This window comes from Mixophyes fleayi, chromosome 1, assembly GCF_038048845.1.
Source record: "Mixophyes fleayi isolate aMixFle1 chromosome 1, aMixFle1.hap1, whole genome shotgun sequence".
Classification (NCBI taxonomy): domain Eukaryota; kingdom Metazoa; phylum Chordata; class Amphibia; order Anura; family Limnodynastidae; genus Mixophyes; species Mixophyes fleayi.
This window is the reverse complement of record NC_134402.1, coordinates 130,714,805-130,732,136: the sequence shown is the minus strand read 5'-3', so window position 1 is coordinate 130,732,136 and position 17,332 is coordinate 130,714,805. Positions and strand designations below refer to the sequence as shown.

The window sequence follows — 17,332 nt, the reverse complement described above, 5'->3', positions numbered from 1 at the left end:
CTGTCTCCCAACATCTTCACAGAGACTCTGTAAAACTAAACCTGCATGCGCAGGGACCCTCTGGTCATCTACATCTATGCCAGGAGCTAGCTAGGGCCTAAACTGTGCACTTCAACACTACACACAGTGACAGGGGGTTACAATACTAAGTGTGGGTTGTGCTCAGAATGTGTGCCTTGATTAATCAGGCCTGTATATCACAATCACCGTACATCCTACTACCACTTTACACCCACACCTTTAGTTAAATAAAACTTTTCCATTTTCTCCTAAAGTTCTGGTCAGATTAGCCTTCATTTCTTAAATTAATCTTAAACTGAGAAGACATTGGGACTGTCTTTAATAAATATGGCAGTTTTTGTCTCTTTAAATCTTTGCTTTACATTGGCTACAGGTGCACGAAGAAGTTCACTTATTCAACAACATGCAACTGGATAACACAAGATACGGCTAATCAAAGCTGGTGCAGAAATCAAATCTTTTTGCAAAATTGAAAATGGTTCTGCATCCCTCTGCTCATCAGAGAAAGCACCTAAAAATGAACCCTTTCCACCTCTTTATCTCATTTCATTAATATTACAAAACGAAATCCTATTTTTGCACTGCTCTGGAAAACTAGACACACTGGTGAGCCTATCCCATTATTAACAATTAACATCTTCACTGCCACTATCTTCATTTTGCACTTTGTAAATGCAGCCCATTGTCTTTTGCTTTTATTGTACAACAAATTGTTATAACAATTTTAAATGACCTTGTGAATTATGGTGTAATGCTTTCTTGCATGCACATCTTTTTTCAAGAGCATATGCCAAAAGGTTGATTGAAAAAAAGCTACAGTGTAAGCAGTGTTATCCTCCCCCCAGAGTGACACAGTGCTTCGATGAAGATAAGTATGCAGGACAGAACTGAGGAGAGGCGGAGTTAGATCAGGGACTTTTATTGAAGTTAATAAGAGCACAGAACCCTGGGAAGGGAGAGAAAATGCAAGTGAGCCAGTGAGGAGGAAGAATATATCAGCATCATACACAGTTGTCCCGGCAGAAGCAAACACTACAAAGGCACATATTAGGTTTACCACAAAAAATATAGAGGCAGAAACCCTCAGGCTCTGTCATTGTATCCAGCAAAGAAAACGCTTGGCAACTGAATTGATAATTATCTTGCACTCCTGTATAATACAGCAACGTTCTTTATCTGATATCACCTTGTCCCCACTGAGCAGTAGCAGCTGTGGAACGGTCTCACACTGCAAGGACATCGATGACTCCTTTACATACTTATTTCTACTAATTAACCTGCCTTACCTTTTGGAAACTTTATTTGCAAAAGCTTTAAAAAGAGATATCGTCAATACAAGATATAAAAGGTAAGAACACCAGAATGAAATAACATGTGAATAACAAAACATTTGATTATGTTATAATATAATTACAGGGTTTGTAGACTGCATAGTTTTGAGGGTTTTATTATATGGATTGCTCTCACCGCACATTCATGTGGAGTATTACAATAGTTCACAAACTTGTGTTTGCATGCCTCACTTATCCAGTCACCTGAGCTTCTGAAAGCCTACGCGCTGTAGGGGGTCTCAAGTGGGGAACACTGTCTGTAAAGTAACTACTGCGCTTAAATGTACAGCTCCGACTGTCAGTATAAAAATAAATATACAATTAAGAAAAATGTTTACTGTATGGACTTATACACATTTTTTAACCACTTTTTTTTAATTAAAATATTGGCAGCAATTACACAACTTTTCTACTGAGGTCTTTGTGATTTCACTTTCAACGAACAGAACTTCATAGAAAGTACAACGCTCAGTAAGCAGTGCCATGCAATTTCGACAGCATTTCAAAAATGAAACACAGAGTTAATTTATTCATGTTAACTGAATATTAATCAGTAATAATACACGAAAATAAAAACTATACACACAATAATGCATTTTACATTGTATAGTCCATAATCTGTGCCTATTTCGATTCGTATTGCACATCCTTTTAGAGCTCATACAAACTAGTTAACCATGTTTTAGAGCTCATCATACAAACTAGTTAAACACGTTTTACCGGTGGTGTTATTAGATGTGCCCACTCCTCAGTGGATACACCCAGATCATGGATTATCATTGATCTCTCTCGTAACTGTGTACCCTGTACTCAGTACGTTCCATCTGTACTCCGTGAAATCCAGGAAGCTGCTAAAATGTAGCCTGTACTGAAAGTACACTGTGATTTACCATAAAGATCAGTTATCTCTATGATAACTAGAATCTAATTGCGTCCAAAGCACTATAGACGTAGCTAACTGACCCAAAGTTTAAAAGTGATTGTTTTGTCTAGTGTGTAGGAGCCCTGAGAGGTAAGTTGTAATTATTATTATTAGCAAATTGTTGAAAAACATATCAAGCAGTTTAAGATAATGTTATACTTTTCCACATGTAACAATATGACTGACAAACTATACTCATGATGATAGTGTTTTATACTGACAACTGATAGGATATTCTTCAATGTTTATTTTACAATGTAACATGTACATCATGTAGCTTGTATTGACTAAAGATGAACACAGTTCCAGATCTATCTTACAAGGTCTGCTTTTGTTTTGTTATTCCACACTCTACCTGTAAATTCTTCATTTCACACAGCCGGGGTGTGGACAGTTCATACTGCTCTTTGATATGGTTGAGGTATAATAAGTTGGAAGTTTAGGTATACTGTAGCAAAGCTTATGGATAATTCCATGTGGAATGAGGGTAATATTCCACCTAACAATTCTGACCATTTCTTCAACTCTAGACATATTATATATAAAATTATGCATGGCACTTATACTACCACAAAAAAAATTCTAGCTAATGGTTGGTTCAGAATTATTGAGGATGTAAGTTATGTTATAACTGCAAATCTTTGGGAATAATTGGAGTATAGCTCTGAAATAGGTTGGGTGAGAATTTTGATTTGAGGGATTGGAACATTTTGTTACTTTAAGCCCATTATTCTGTTGCTAAATAAAATGAAGGTAACTGGAAAACGTACCTAAATGCACAAAAAACAGAACTACATACAGAATATTTCAAACGGCTGATATCATTTTGTCTTCAAATGCATAATTTTCTTTTCATATTGTGGCACATGGTTATGTGATTGTAATGGTTCAATCTATCCAAAACATTTATTTATAGCTGTTTTGAACCATGGAAAACTGCAGCTCTTCAGAATAATTAAAAATAAAGTCCCAAACATTATTTGTTGAACTCTCGCAAGCAACAGTTAATGTATAAAAGTTTACAAGTCGCCATTTACACATTTATTGCTATGTTTATAATTATGCCCTTGGGTTTCATTTATGTAGGTGAAAGTATTTAGTTAGAGCAGTTCATATAAAATATATTATGTAACAGATTCTATGTCTCAATTTTTTATTAAGTAAGTATTTTTTTTTTTCACCTGCAATAAAATATAGTAGCTGTAAATAATGGCAGCCCTCGGGCAACCTTCGGCTTCCCAGCGAGCTTTTCCCTGTGTTATCACAAAGGTGGCAGCTGACTCCTGTGTTATGGGACCTTCTCTGCACAGTATAGGGCAGTCACACGGCAGACTTGGAGTAGAAGGGAGTGCACTGTGCTCTCACTCCTTCCTCTGTGCAGTCCCTTTGAAGGTTGGTGGACAGCCCTCCACCTCTTTCACGTTGCCTATCAATGACATATAGAGGTTCACCTGCATTGTAGTTTAGCCTATGCACTATTTTGTTCACTATGTGTGTGTATATGTATAGATGTGTGTGTATATGTGTATATATATATATATATATATATATAATTACACATCAGATTAGTATTCAACGAATCGTACATAGTTCTGTACAACATGTCCTTGGTTCTTAGATTCTTATTGTATAAATTTGCAGATGGCCTGATTTATCTATAAACATACCTTCCAACATTTATCTAGGCAAAATTGGAACAAATCAAACCTTGCCACTGATATGTACAAGACGCCCTCATCCCCATAGATCATAATTAATCTAACCACACCCACTTTCCATCAAAGATCCGTTTACTACAGGTTCCACAAATTGGGACTGTCACGCCTATATTTGGACTGTTGGGGGGTATGTGTATACTCTCTTAATATGAGCGCAACTACTATACTACTCCCTTTGCTGATGTGGACAAATTATTAATGGTAGAAAGGTTGTCATTGGAATGGCTAACAATAACATGTAAAAGAAAGTTTCATAACATGATGATTTCATTGTTCGGCTGAAAAATAAACAAAATGTATGTTGTTTTTTAATCAATAAACAATCTCTAGGTTTAGTGTATGTTTAAACAAACGTTTCCTTGTGATAAAACTATAAACACTGAAAAATTGAACACACCTCTCTACCATATTTAGAGTAAACACCACAATGTACTAAATACAGAATTGGGTGATGTGGTTCTAGTAGTCATAAAGAAGATACTTTGGGGAAACTGTGAGCTGATGTATACAAAACACTATGAAGAGGGAATATTAAAATGTTCTAGAGAGATTTCTGTCTGAAATAGGAAGGAATAATAAAAGGTCCGTAACTGGTATACACTTTATCACTGTGGCCAATAAAGTTGTTTAACATAATTTTTTTGTATGCTGATTAGTTATTTCTGCATAATGCAACAGGGATGATAGGGTCTTCATCGAAATTCATGCAATCCCCCATTTGTATAGAGCACAATATACTTGTTTGGATTTTCTTTTAAAAAGGACTTAATTGGTCCAGTAGGTGTAGCAATTATGCTATAACCTCACTTTAATTTGTATGCTTATTACTATCTCTGCAGACATAGTGCAAAAGGACAAGGTCTTCGTGAAAATTCAGACAGTTATTATTATCTTAAATGTATATAGCACACAGTGTATTTAAATTACATTTTTAAGGATAATTACCTCAGCATGTGTGACAACTATGCTACAAAAATCTTATAATATATGCATGTTCAATGCAGGGGTGAACAGAGAAGGTTTTTTTTTTTTTGGGGGGGGGGGGGGGGTTGGTGATTTAGCATAATTACCCCACTCCCCCTCCCTCTCTCTGATTGGTTTGCCAATCAGAAGTGCTTAGCTAGTGCTGGTAATTGTCATTATCAGCATTAACATGTATTTGTACCAGCACTTAGGCTGCTGCAATTAATCCAGCTGTAAAAGTGATATATGCATTTGCGTTCAGGTCTGAATCTGTTCACAATTCTGATAACTCACCGTAACTGGGATTTGTCCAAGTTAGAGCGTGCCTTTCCTCCCCTCCTCCATCATCCCACTTCAGGTGCAGGCAGGCACAATGAGGATGCATACAATCCTGCAATGGCATGAGTACTTGCAGGACTTTTTGGGGGCATGATCAGAGTGAAGTTATTCTACGCAAACAGGCTTATGTTCAACTTTGCATGAGGCCCCATACGTTTGAGAAGGCTGGTTAAATGTAAATTAACATATACCCATATGTTGATGGTCAAGATCCAGTTAAAATGATTATGCAGTAGAACAATAAGATAGATACTTTAGTGGAAAGCGGAGGTGACTAGAAATAATTTAGAGCAGCGCTTCCCAAACCCAGTCCTTGTGTTTTCCAGGTTACTAGTGAGATAATTAGTACAACCTGTGGATCTTTCAAAATGTATCGGTCAGTAATGAATACACCTGTGCTCCGGCAAAGAGATATGGAAAACATGCACTATTAGGGGTCCCTGAGGACTGGGTTTAGAAAATTATGATTTATAGAATTTGATGTATTTGGAAAAATTTATATTATCCTTTTGAAAATGTTGCAAACTCATTCCACCCTAAATTCTTAGTCCAGAAGAATTTATTTCTATTTCAGCAAAGAAATGGACAGAACAATTTTTGCTGCATGGTATAATACTGCTGTACTAGAGTTTTAGTGCGAGGCCATTCCAAAAATTTATCAGCTGAGGAAAATCATTACCAGTCATTCATGTGTTTGGTAACAAAATAATTCATCACGGAATAACTACATTAACGACTGACACTCACTTTATTTTGTGACAGTCTGGGACAGTTACAGGAGGCTATATCTGTGTTATCTCAATTAATTTTTGTGACATCATTAATGTTTTTATTGTGCCCAGCATCACACTTTTGCAACCCTCCCAACATTTAGAATCCTGAAGCAGGACAACATAATCCACGTACCCATTCCACCCAAACCACGCCCACAAATGAGGCCCTGACACTTTTGCAGCCCGCGAATCAGGATGTCGCTCGAAAATTGGGACCATGGAAAGGTATGCTTTTGCATTTTTTAATGGAAGGTGCTGGCGTTATGACCACTATGACCGCTTTAGAACCAAGCTGTTGGAGGTTTTCACCTTTAGAAACCACTTTTGCCGTAAAACTGATGTTGTTTGGAGGCACTCAGATGCCCCCAGGACTTAGGCTCTAGGGTAGTAAAGGCTAATCCGTATAACTGCAGTACAGAATGAAGGTAATCAGAATACTGGAGGCTGGTATCCGGGACAGGCCAGGATTGTGTGTCAAAAGCAAAAAACATGGTCAGGTACAGGCAAATGGTCCGGGCTGGTGGCAATCAACAGGGAGTCCAGGTAACAAAGTGGAGATCGGGTCATTAAGTAGGTAATCAAGGTCCAGGAAACAGGCAAAGGGTCATGCACAGAGAATAAATCCAAGGTTCAGTAAACTGACAGGAGCAGGCAAGCTAACAGAAACTAAACGCTATGGGGGGTATTCAATTGTTAGCGAGACCGCTAAAATACTCGCGCTCCAAAAAATATTACCGTTAATACGGTAAAATTGCGCGTAAATACCGTTAATACGGTAATTTACTCGCTGGATTTCAGCTCGCAGCTTAATTCAGCGAGATATTACCGTATTAGCGGTAATATTTTTGGAGCGCGAGTATTTTAGCGGTCTCGCTAACAATTGAATACCTCTTTATAACCGGAAACGAAAGCTAAGCCCTCCTTGCCTTGTATACATAGATTGGCAAATCTGAGAAGAAGGGACACAGGCCTGACAGTCGGCCTCAGCAGGCTGCTAATTACACTATTAAGGCTGGCATAATCAAAAACACGGACCTGAAACACATACCATAAAAATGTGTGAACTTGACAAAATAGAGAGCTACTAATAACTTGACCCTAAGTAGTGCCAACTACTCATGGTTAAGTTATTGGTATATTAGTATAATTACTTTATTTGCTTGCACGTGCGCCCGACTCCGGCGCTGTCAGCAGGGAGTGTCCTGAACGTTGTCCTGGCAACTGTTGGGCCGGAAGAGGAAATGACGTCCCGGTCATCATGGTGATGGCTGGGACGCTGCTGGAGCAGAGAGTTGCGGCAGGTGAGTGCACTGCCACGGCTCGTGACAGCCTGTAACTACTGTATGTGTGCATTGTGCTTCACACAATTGATGTTTTGAAGTAGAATCCAAAGTGCCCATATAGAAATTTAAATTGGCATTCTATTAATTGATTTGGCCAGTGTCAAGTTTGTAGATAATCTCACTTATCAATTAAAAACACACACAATGTGCTTCCTGCCATGATTATATACATAACATTGCGGTAACCTCTGGCCTGGCAAACCTAATTTCTAAACTTGGAACAACTTCAAATCTCACCAGGTTGACTTCAGGAACCATGCCTTAAGCATTTGAACACCTCCCCCCTTCCTAACCCCCCCCCCCCCCCCCCGCCCCATTAGGGGTGGCCCAAAACCGTAAAAAATACTAAATGAGCTGTGATAAAGGTGTGTGAGTAGTGAAAGGACAGGAAAACATGTGCTTGAATCACTAGAAGGGATAAAGGCTGTGATGAACAAAATGGCTGCTACATTCTCCCTGTATAAGTACGCAACCACTAGGTTCTGCCACTTCTATAAGCCAATGCCATGTTTGCCAAGTTAAACCAAGATAGGTTGGACCTGCATTATTAGCCCTGTCAAGTAATCCTCCATTAAGCTTTGTTGGGCCCCAGGGTGTGCAGAAAAATGCATATGTAAATGTATATATCATACTTCCCAACTGTATTGAGTTTGTCGGGACAGTTACAAATCGCAGACCTTGAAAGAGGTGAGGTTTCACCATAAAGTGGGCCTTTTGGGGCAAATCAGAAAGTGTGGTATGACAATAAATTGTTTATCTATAATTGCAAAAAAAATTATATAGCATGTGCTCTATAGTAAAAAAGAGAAATATATACTTTTGTTGGCATTGCATAAATGTGAATAATTTGTTTAGTAAGTACTTTGTACATCAGTCTCTGTTCATAATCATACTTTATAACAATTGTTTAATTTCAAACACATACAGCACTTCCCCATGCCCACCCATATAGATCAATTATGTCACCTTTATAATGACACCATGTAACATTAGTGTGGCACTTAAAGAAAAATGTTTTACCACTGACTGTAGCTACAATGTGACACTGTGCTGCTTTCTAAATCCATGTTCCATATAGTGAGTCTGTGTGAGAGTTGAAAGATATATAATTCCATATGTCACAATGTAGTCTCGTAATAGTAGCATTATAGTTCCAAAATGCAACCATAGCAACCACATGACCAAAGTACATGCTCTCACGCCACATTGTCACTGCTTCTGCTCAGTGGATCTAACTCTCGTGTGTAAGAACAATATTTTTATAGGTTACCTAGTAATTGGCTAGAGTTCACTGGGTATAGTTAGGTTGTAACCAGTGACGGAGCAGTTCTAAGTTTGTCCTGTGATAGCAGCATACTGTGTGATATATAACCTACTCAGGTGATCATGTGAATTGGTCCCAAACTGTGTGACTCATGTTTGGATTGTGTTAGTTGGAAAACATGCAATAGCTCAGGTATGCAAAAAGAGGTAAGAAAAGGGAGAAGGATTCAGAGCATTCCAATAATGTAAAATAATACTTGGTCCTATCATTGCACTGTCCAGACTGGATATAGAAGATAATTAAACAGTCCCCTTCTGCATTTAATAAACAGTGAACTAAACACATTCTTAATGTATGTTTTACAGTCACTAGTCTAGTTGTGTGTGGGGGTTGATCTGTCACCTTAATTTGTGGTTAATGTCCTTTATGTTATCAAGAATATTTGACTCGCATTAATGTACTCTGTTGACTTTGTACTTGCACTTTTTATATTGATTTTGCCTCTATTTATATTGCTCAGAAATATTATAGTGGCATTAAAAGTAGTGATAATAGTTTGACAAACCAAGAGGAGTTTTTGTAATGAAGTTGATCAGTTGAGTTATACAGCTCAAAGAGTTTTGTTTTTTTTTGTCTATTGGTTTGCAATACTGAAAAAGGCATTTCTTGAACCTTAATGGGCATATTCAATTAGCTTTTAGGTCCACCATTACTATGGGGTGCACACAGAAATCCACTGTTGCGGTATCGAGACTTGTGTAGCCGTGTGCATAGTTGCGGAATGCAAAACTAATTGAGTATGCCTCTATAATTGCAGAATCTTGTCGATTCTTGACTGACTTAGATTTTACTCCAGTGGCAACCATTAATGACATTGCACCTTTTCTGTCTATAATCAATGCTATTATATAAAAGTAGCTGTCAAAAAAGAATGGACCGTTCCAGAATTGTGTATTGTATATTATTTCAGGTTTTTTTTGTAAAGTTGAACATTAGGTATGGCAGATGTTAACAGATAACTTTAGGCTGGACCAATTTTTTTTTTATAACTTAGTAATGCTGATGTCCAATGACACTTTGACTTTTGTTTGTTACTTATGTAAGTTATTTGATAATATTCATTTTAACTATTAGCAGTTAGATCATACTTGCCAACTCTGCCGGAATGTCCGGGAGACTCCCGCATTTCACGTGAGTCACACGGACTCCCGCGAGAGTGTGGCAATCTCCCGCATCTGCCCACTTCCTAGTGAAGTGGACAGAATTAGGTCCAAAACGCCGGGAATCGCGGCATTTGGCCCCGCCCCTACTGTAAAATGACGCATTTGCATCATTACGTCATGGGGCGGGTCAAAAATGACATGAATTTTGGAGCCCCGCCCACTATCGCGCCCACCTCCCCCGGCAGGCTCCCGGAAACCAATTTAAGAAAGTTGATAAGTATGAGTTAGATATATAGAGCCTGATGTAGTGTTGGATGCAGTTTACGTAAGAAAGGAGGCCACTGTTGCATCCAAAAAACTTAAAGCCTGGGCTTCTCCATGCCATAATGTTAACCAGCCCTAGCCCAGGCTGAATTTCCAAGGGGAATCGGCCTCACAAAAAAATGCGTCTCCCCCTGAAGAAAACAGCCTCATGTTGAAAGCATTAGGGCTCATCCCACTTCCTCCGAGTGGTGGGTGTGGAGTAATTTAGTAAATATTTAAATATTTTGTTGCTGGTGCTACTACTGGTCCCAGAATAGCATGACATGCCTCATCTGTTTGGGTTTGCTGGCTTGTGTGTGTATATGTATGTATGTATGTATGTATGTATGTATGTGTATATGTATGTGTGCGTGTGTGTGTATATATATATATATATATATATATATATATATATATATAATGTATTTGTGTATGTATATAGCAACGTGGACTGATATGATAAAATGACACTGCTCTCCATTTCCTCTGAGACACTGCTGTACTTAATAATTTGTGTCTGTTTTTTCACAGACAGCTTGGCTAACTTTCTTGGCAGATTACTAGTAAATCTGCCACTGCACTACAAGCACCAGCCCCCTAGGTTTAACGCAAACACACATCACTATATATGTGTGAAAGGGTACTGCTAGTGCAGCAAGTCTGTGGCTCCCAGATCTACTTTTTCACATAACAATAACAGAGCCTCTTGTGTGCTGCTATGTAAGTCACTGCTGCAAGTTAGGATCACAAAGCCTCCATTCATTGAGATGCATTCAAAGGTAATACATATTGTCTGTTATTATTCATCATGTAAACCAGATTCTTAATTGAAAAGAAAGTTACATTTTAACAACATAAGTGTTTTAGAACTTTGGCAAGTGTATATCCCCAACTGGACAACTGTCCTAATATTATTTCACTTTATCACCAGATGATCCAAATGCAATACAAACTACATGCTTTCTTTTAATATCAGTTTACATGCGTAAAATTATAAAATATAAGATGTAGGCGGAGATTCTATTGCCGATGGATGTTATAATGATGTCCGACTGTGCACGTTGCTGGCCATTATGGTAAGGAATCGCGAAGATTCCAGACTGAATATTGGCGTGATGGACTGTTCTGGAGACACATCGTGTTGAAGCACTACGTTATATACACTAGCCAATGTCCAGGCGGTTGCCAATTCCCAAGGACCAGATGGTGAATCGGGAAGTATTCTAGAAGGTAAAACAAATGGGATAGGGCACCACAATAGTGTAGTATTGTTATACCATCAAACAATACTAATCTTGCATACATGTACCAATGGAAAAGTGTTTCACCGAAATCATATTTATATAAATATACAAATCTCATGATAGAGACAGTGTGATTGTGAACACATTAAAGCAGAGAGTGAAAAAAGCCTTCATGCATATCCCAAAAGCACCAGGCCTCTCCAGCTGTGATTATGCGTACCAGATAGTAGAACTTTATCGCTTATCTCTTTAACCGTTGTATCTTCACATATTCATTGCTGTTTCAGTCATGGACCACAGGTGACTCTAGTAAGTTACTGTGTCTCCTTATTGCTCGGAGTGCAAAACCTGTGTGCAGCTTCCCCTAGTGTTTGTATAAGCACCTTAATGGTAGTGTCACACCCTGTGTTATAAATGTTCCATTGTCTTAAAGTTATAATTGCTGCATTCATAAATAGACTTAAAAAAAAAAAAGAAAATCTAAAGCATCTTGCTGGCTCATCGCTTCTCTGGCCATTCCCAGTGTGTGTGTGTATAGAGAGATGGATATAGATCTTTAGCTCTGAAAATGTGTTGTGACATTTGTTAGGCTATGCACAACAGTTAAAAATATATTCCTTTTTTAATTAGCCAATCTGTATATGTGGTCTCATTAAAAAGGTTTGCCAAACGTCCAGGGATTGACGCCCATCTAAACTGGTTCTTTTCTTATTTCTTGGTCCATCAACATCCAAAAAGCCCTACAATCCTAATAAAAAATGGCCAACACGGTTTGCAAACAGACGTTTTGGGCCTTTATGCATACTTGCCAATTTGTTAGAAGTCTGCATCCGGGAGCTGCCGGGGGGAGGTGGGCGTGCGAGGGGTGGGGTTCAGAAAATCACGTCATGTTGGCCCCGCCCCCGTGATGTAATGATGCAAACACGTAATTTTACAGCGGGTGTGGGGCCAAATGCTGCGATTCCGGAATCGCAGCATTTTAGATCTAATTCTGCCCACTTCACTTACAAGTGGGCAGATGCGGGAGGCTGCCATACTCTCCCGGGAGTCTGGGAGACCCACTCGGAATCTGGGAGTCTCCTGGACATTCCCAGGAGGGTTGGCAAATATGTCTTTTTGTGTTTTCAAACAGGAAATAAAGAGCATACATAAAACAGGGACATACAAGGTAGAAAAAATAAAAGGGCGAGAGGGTCCCAGGGGCAAAGGCAGGATTTGTAGAGAGGAGTTTCCATGCCAAACCGCCAGTGGGCGTGACCAGTCTGCATGGGGCGTGGCTATAATTTTAGAAAGTACTTGACTGCTCTCAAACTCGTCCTATCCCCATCATATACATGGGCAATACTGCGTGCACTACTGTTAGATGCACGCAGCTCAGTGCCGTAACTAGACATTTTAGTGCCCTGGCCGAGACAGGGCACTGGCGCCCCCCATCTAAGTGGGAGTGAAGTTTGTCAAGTGGGTGTGGCCAACCTAATGTGGGGGTGTGGCTAGCACTTTACTGAAAGAATTCTGTCACACATATTTGCAAATTATATGATGTATACATATATACACGGGATTCAAATAAATTAACAACTGGTTCTCTACCCTAATGACCATTTAAAGTATTCGAAAACATATACCGAAAGCTATTCTAATATTTCATGCACTTAATACTCAAATAAGAACAGTAGAAGAGATGCACAAAACTAGATGTTATAACAAAGCGTTTTAAAATGTTAAAGAAAAAATATTAAAGAATGCCTTACCTGACAAAAATCTGTTATTTATTCATATTATGCCAGAGTAATGCCCCCAGTTCATATTAAGTAATGGCTCTCCATCACAAACACTGCCATGTAGCCTTCCTTTGCGCCTCAAAACACTGCGATGCAGCTTCCTTTGCTGCCCCTTGCTCTGTTCCTTCACTTACCTTTTTCTATTGGCTTCTTTCTTCTCTTTTCATCCCTTCTTGTCCCCGACTCCTCTCTGCGCCGCTCCTCACTGACATCACGCCCAACATTCAGTCAAGTCCTGACTGAGTGTGTCAGAACAGTTGGCAGACTGTCTTTCTCCTACCTGTTCTTGCTGCTTTCAGTTTTTGTTGCTGCTTGTCTGAATGTTGGGTCCCTGGTTGCAAGAAGGGCAGGTACATGATATAGAAGTCCCATCAATAAGTGAACACAGTAGGCCTCCCTCACCCATCGCAGACCAATATTAAATCAAAAGCACTCACGTTTAATAATTGGGCCACCCAGCAACCAACCCAGACAGTAAATTAATGTCATTCACCTTTAATAAAAAGATGCATTTGCCCCTAAACAACCCCAACACACAGCAGGAGAGAGATGGCTATGAACAGTGCAGACAGAAACAATCTGCACACAAGCTGCAAAGTGGTTGGTCCTGGGGGCAGGGTCCAGCCACCTCAAACATACAGTGCTCCAGGCTGTGATGAGGGTTTCCAGGCACTAGGAAACCCCCTCTCGGATTGCCTATGGGTCCTGCTCTTTAGAGATTTTACAATCTAGTGGATTAGATTATTTTGGAGCCAGATTGCTTTAAATATATTCTGGATACTTCCTGGAACGAAGAAGACATATGAAGGTAAACAATGAAACTGTTTTTCAACTTATGTATAACATTTTCCATAGCTGAAGAACTGAAGGTATTTACATATTGCAGGTTTCCAGGATCTCAGGATTACGCAGACCTGAGCTGCTTTTCTCACGTTTTTCATAATTTTTTTGACTGTTAGTGTTACTTGGGCTCCAAGTATTGCTGCAGAAACTTCATTCTAAAGTAAGGGGGAAGGAAATTCTTTGCACGTCAATAAGCCTCTCAAAGGACACTGCACTTGAAATGGCTAATAACAGAAGACAATATATTTCAATAAGAAGCACAGAGATATTACATACAGTTTCAAATATAATAACTTAAAGAACAAATTCACTAAAAACTTAAAATGCAGTACTATGTATTTACTATATCACAATTGCCTTACTTAACTGTGATGCACAAAGTCTGTGAGACCATTAAGGGTCTCATACAGCTCTACAGTGTCAACTGCGACATGAAGGGCTCACTGGGGGAATGTAGTGTGTCAGAACCATCCAGCCCCATTAACAGTATATAGTGTTATGTTTATGGGTTGTGCTTCTTTACGTTAGACTTTTGAGGAGAGAAACAAGTGCACAAGGTTTTTGAATACAAGTCAGAGCAGAGCGCATACTTGCCAACTTATGGCAAGTATGATCCGGGAGCCTGCCGGCGAAGGTAGGTGTGCAGGGGGCGGGACTCTGAAAATCGCGTCACACTCTCCCGGGAGACTCAAGCGAAATGCGGGAGTCTCCGGACATTCTGGGAGAGTTGGCAAGTATGGCAGAGAGTGAAAGAGAGAACTCTGGTGAGTTGACCATAGAGAAGTTAATTCTATAGTGCAGGGCCTGGCAGCCTTTTTCTATCAGTGAGCTGGCTAGTATCTAGTTAGATCCAGCTCCAGGTGCGTGCGTGTGTCAACATATAGAATATTTCTGACTTTATGCTGCTAATATCAAGATAATAGTAATGAGACCAAAAATATACATTCATGTTATGCCACACAGTAGTGCCCCAATTCATATTTCGCCACACATAAGCGCCTAAAATTAATATAATGCCATATATAAGTGCCTCCAATCGATATAATGCCTCATTAGGCAACTGTTTGTGTTTGCGACTCACCTCATTAGTCGTCTATTCCTCAGAGGCCTGAGAGGAACTGCTGCGCATGTGCAGCAGTTCATTTTCATTTATGTCCTGCGGTGACAGCTGGCCCGGAGTGCCAGACTACAGAGCGTTGCGTGCCATGCCTGGCACTTGTGCCGTGGGTTGCTTACCACTGGTATAGAGTGTACAATACTTCAGATCTTTCTAAACAAGGTCTTTCAATAGAATCCTGCAGAAAACTAGAAGATGATCAAGCTCGGTTTTTTGAAACCGAGCCCACCCGAACTTAGGGGATCCGAGTAGGCTCGCAAGTCGGCTCGGTATCTCTGTGCATCCTCTGATCTCAATTGAGGCAAAACGTCATTGTTGCGTTGACGAATCTCGCGGGTTTTGAATTAAATAAGTACCTCCCTCCCCAGGAGATCCAGCCCCATTGCTCACACAGAAACAGGGGTACCAGTGTTCTTGTCACTTGACAAAAATTGACTGGAAATTAATGTTATTGAGGGTAATAGAAAAATAGGGATTTTAGAAAATAAATCGGGAACCAAAACATGTGAGAGCAGTTTTACCAAACCCAAAACACGTGGGTCAGTGAACATCTCTACCCTAAACACATAGCATTAATAACATCATTCTTGGATTTAAAACTGTCTCTTGGCAAGCCATTATTTTACAGTGACATGATGTTTATACAAAACAGAGGTACCCTTATTTATTTAGTTTTGATGTACCATCCCTGGTTTTAACACATTCTAAGAGATTAGGTATACACTTCCCTTTAATGTATAGTATCAATATGCACACGTCATTAAATACTTATTGATACAGACTATAGCTGTACGTTCCCATTAGTTAGGCCATTAAATAAATTCAACTCTTTTTTACATGCTTTCATATACAATGCAAGAATCATCCATTCTTGTAAACAGATAATATAAACTGCATTAAATCAATGGAGTATCAATCTTCATTAACTGGAAGCAGCTCTCCTCCCTCTCCCCTCTCCCTTTTCTGTACTAACCTGATCAGCAGCAACGGCTCCTGAGTCCTTCTTCCAGCTCTGTTGGGTGGCAGACCGGCAGCTCCTCCTCCAGGGGGCGCATCTTCTTGTCCCACGTCATTGCCGGCTACAACGTACCCGCAGGCGCGTAGAGCTGCGTCTTGGCTCTGTGTACAGGGCTGGTGCTGGCATGTCTGGCATCCCCTGCAAAAAATAAATTTGCGCCCTCCTAATTTACAATTATTTTGTTCTTTCAATAATGCTTTGCTTCTTTCAACACACATCATATAATAAACTTTAGTAAAGAGAGTAATACAAATAAATACATTAAACAGCAAACATTTCTAGATATTTATTTTTAAGAGTCCTGGATGTAACTCCCCATCCCTCTCCCTCTCCAAATGTCCTAAATTGGTTTCAGTTTGAGGCACACTGTGTCCCAGTAATTTTTTCAAAGCACCCCTAGGCCAAAATAAAAACATAAAAGGTAAAATAGAGGGTGTCGTCTTCATCACACACTACTCCTTCATCAAACTGTGCCCCTTCGTCGTCACCACACTGTGCCCCCTTATGATCACACTGTGCCCTCTGTGCTGCTTTTCTCCCCTCCATCACACTGTGCCATGCTGCTTTTCCCCCTTCATCTAGCGCCCTTTCATTACATCTTGCAGTGCTGCTTTCCTCCCTTCATCACTCTTGCCATCCTGCTTCCCCCCCACCCCTTCATCACTCTGTGCCATCCTGCTTCCCCCCCACCCCTTCATCACTCTGTGCCATCCTGCTTTCCTCCCCATGCCTCCAGTCCTTTACTTGCCTTCCTATTGGCTTTTTTCTTCTCTTCTCTTCATGATTTATTTATATAGCGCCAACATATTTCGTAGCACTTTACAATTGGGGACAAATACAGTAAGAAACACACAAAGAGGTGAGAAGGCCCTGCTCGCAAGCTTACAATCTATGGGACAATGGGAGTTTGATACATGTCTAAATTTTGCATTTTGGTCAAGCCAGACTGCAAAGGTAAAAGTGATTCGTAAGCTAAATTATCTTTTCTCTACTCTTTTCTTGTTTTCTGTGTTCTTGCTTGCTCGCTCCTCTCTGCGCCACTCCTCACTAAATGTCTGGCATAACATGATGAAGTCATGCCCGACATTCAGTGCGAAGGGAGGAGGAGCGCCTCCGCTGCGATTAGGTAATATATTATTTATTTATTTTTTAGTACCTTGATTCGCCTCACCAAAGAGGGCGTCACCAT

General features: G+C 39.8%; 1 protein-coding gene across 1 annotated transcript in view; it reads left to right on the top strand.

Annotated features, from left to right (window-relative positions):
* The first annotated feature begins 897 nt into the window (after window positions 1-897).
* Window positions 898-17,332, top strand: part of UGT8 (UDP glycosyltransferase 8) — a 78,488-nt gene continuing 62,053 nt past the window's right edge. Inside the window, exon 1 of the mRNA XM_075200346.1 lies at window positions 898-1,369. The gene's annotated coding sequence lies outside the window, so the exon portion shown is untranslated. The remainder of the gene's footprint in view (window positions 1,370-17,332) is intronic.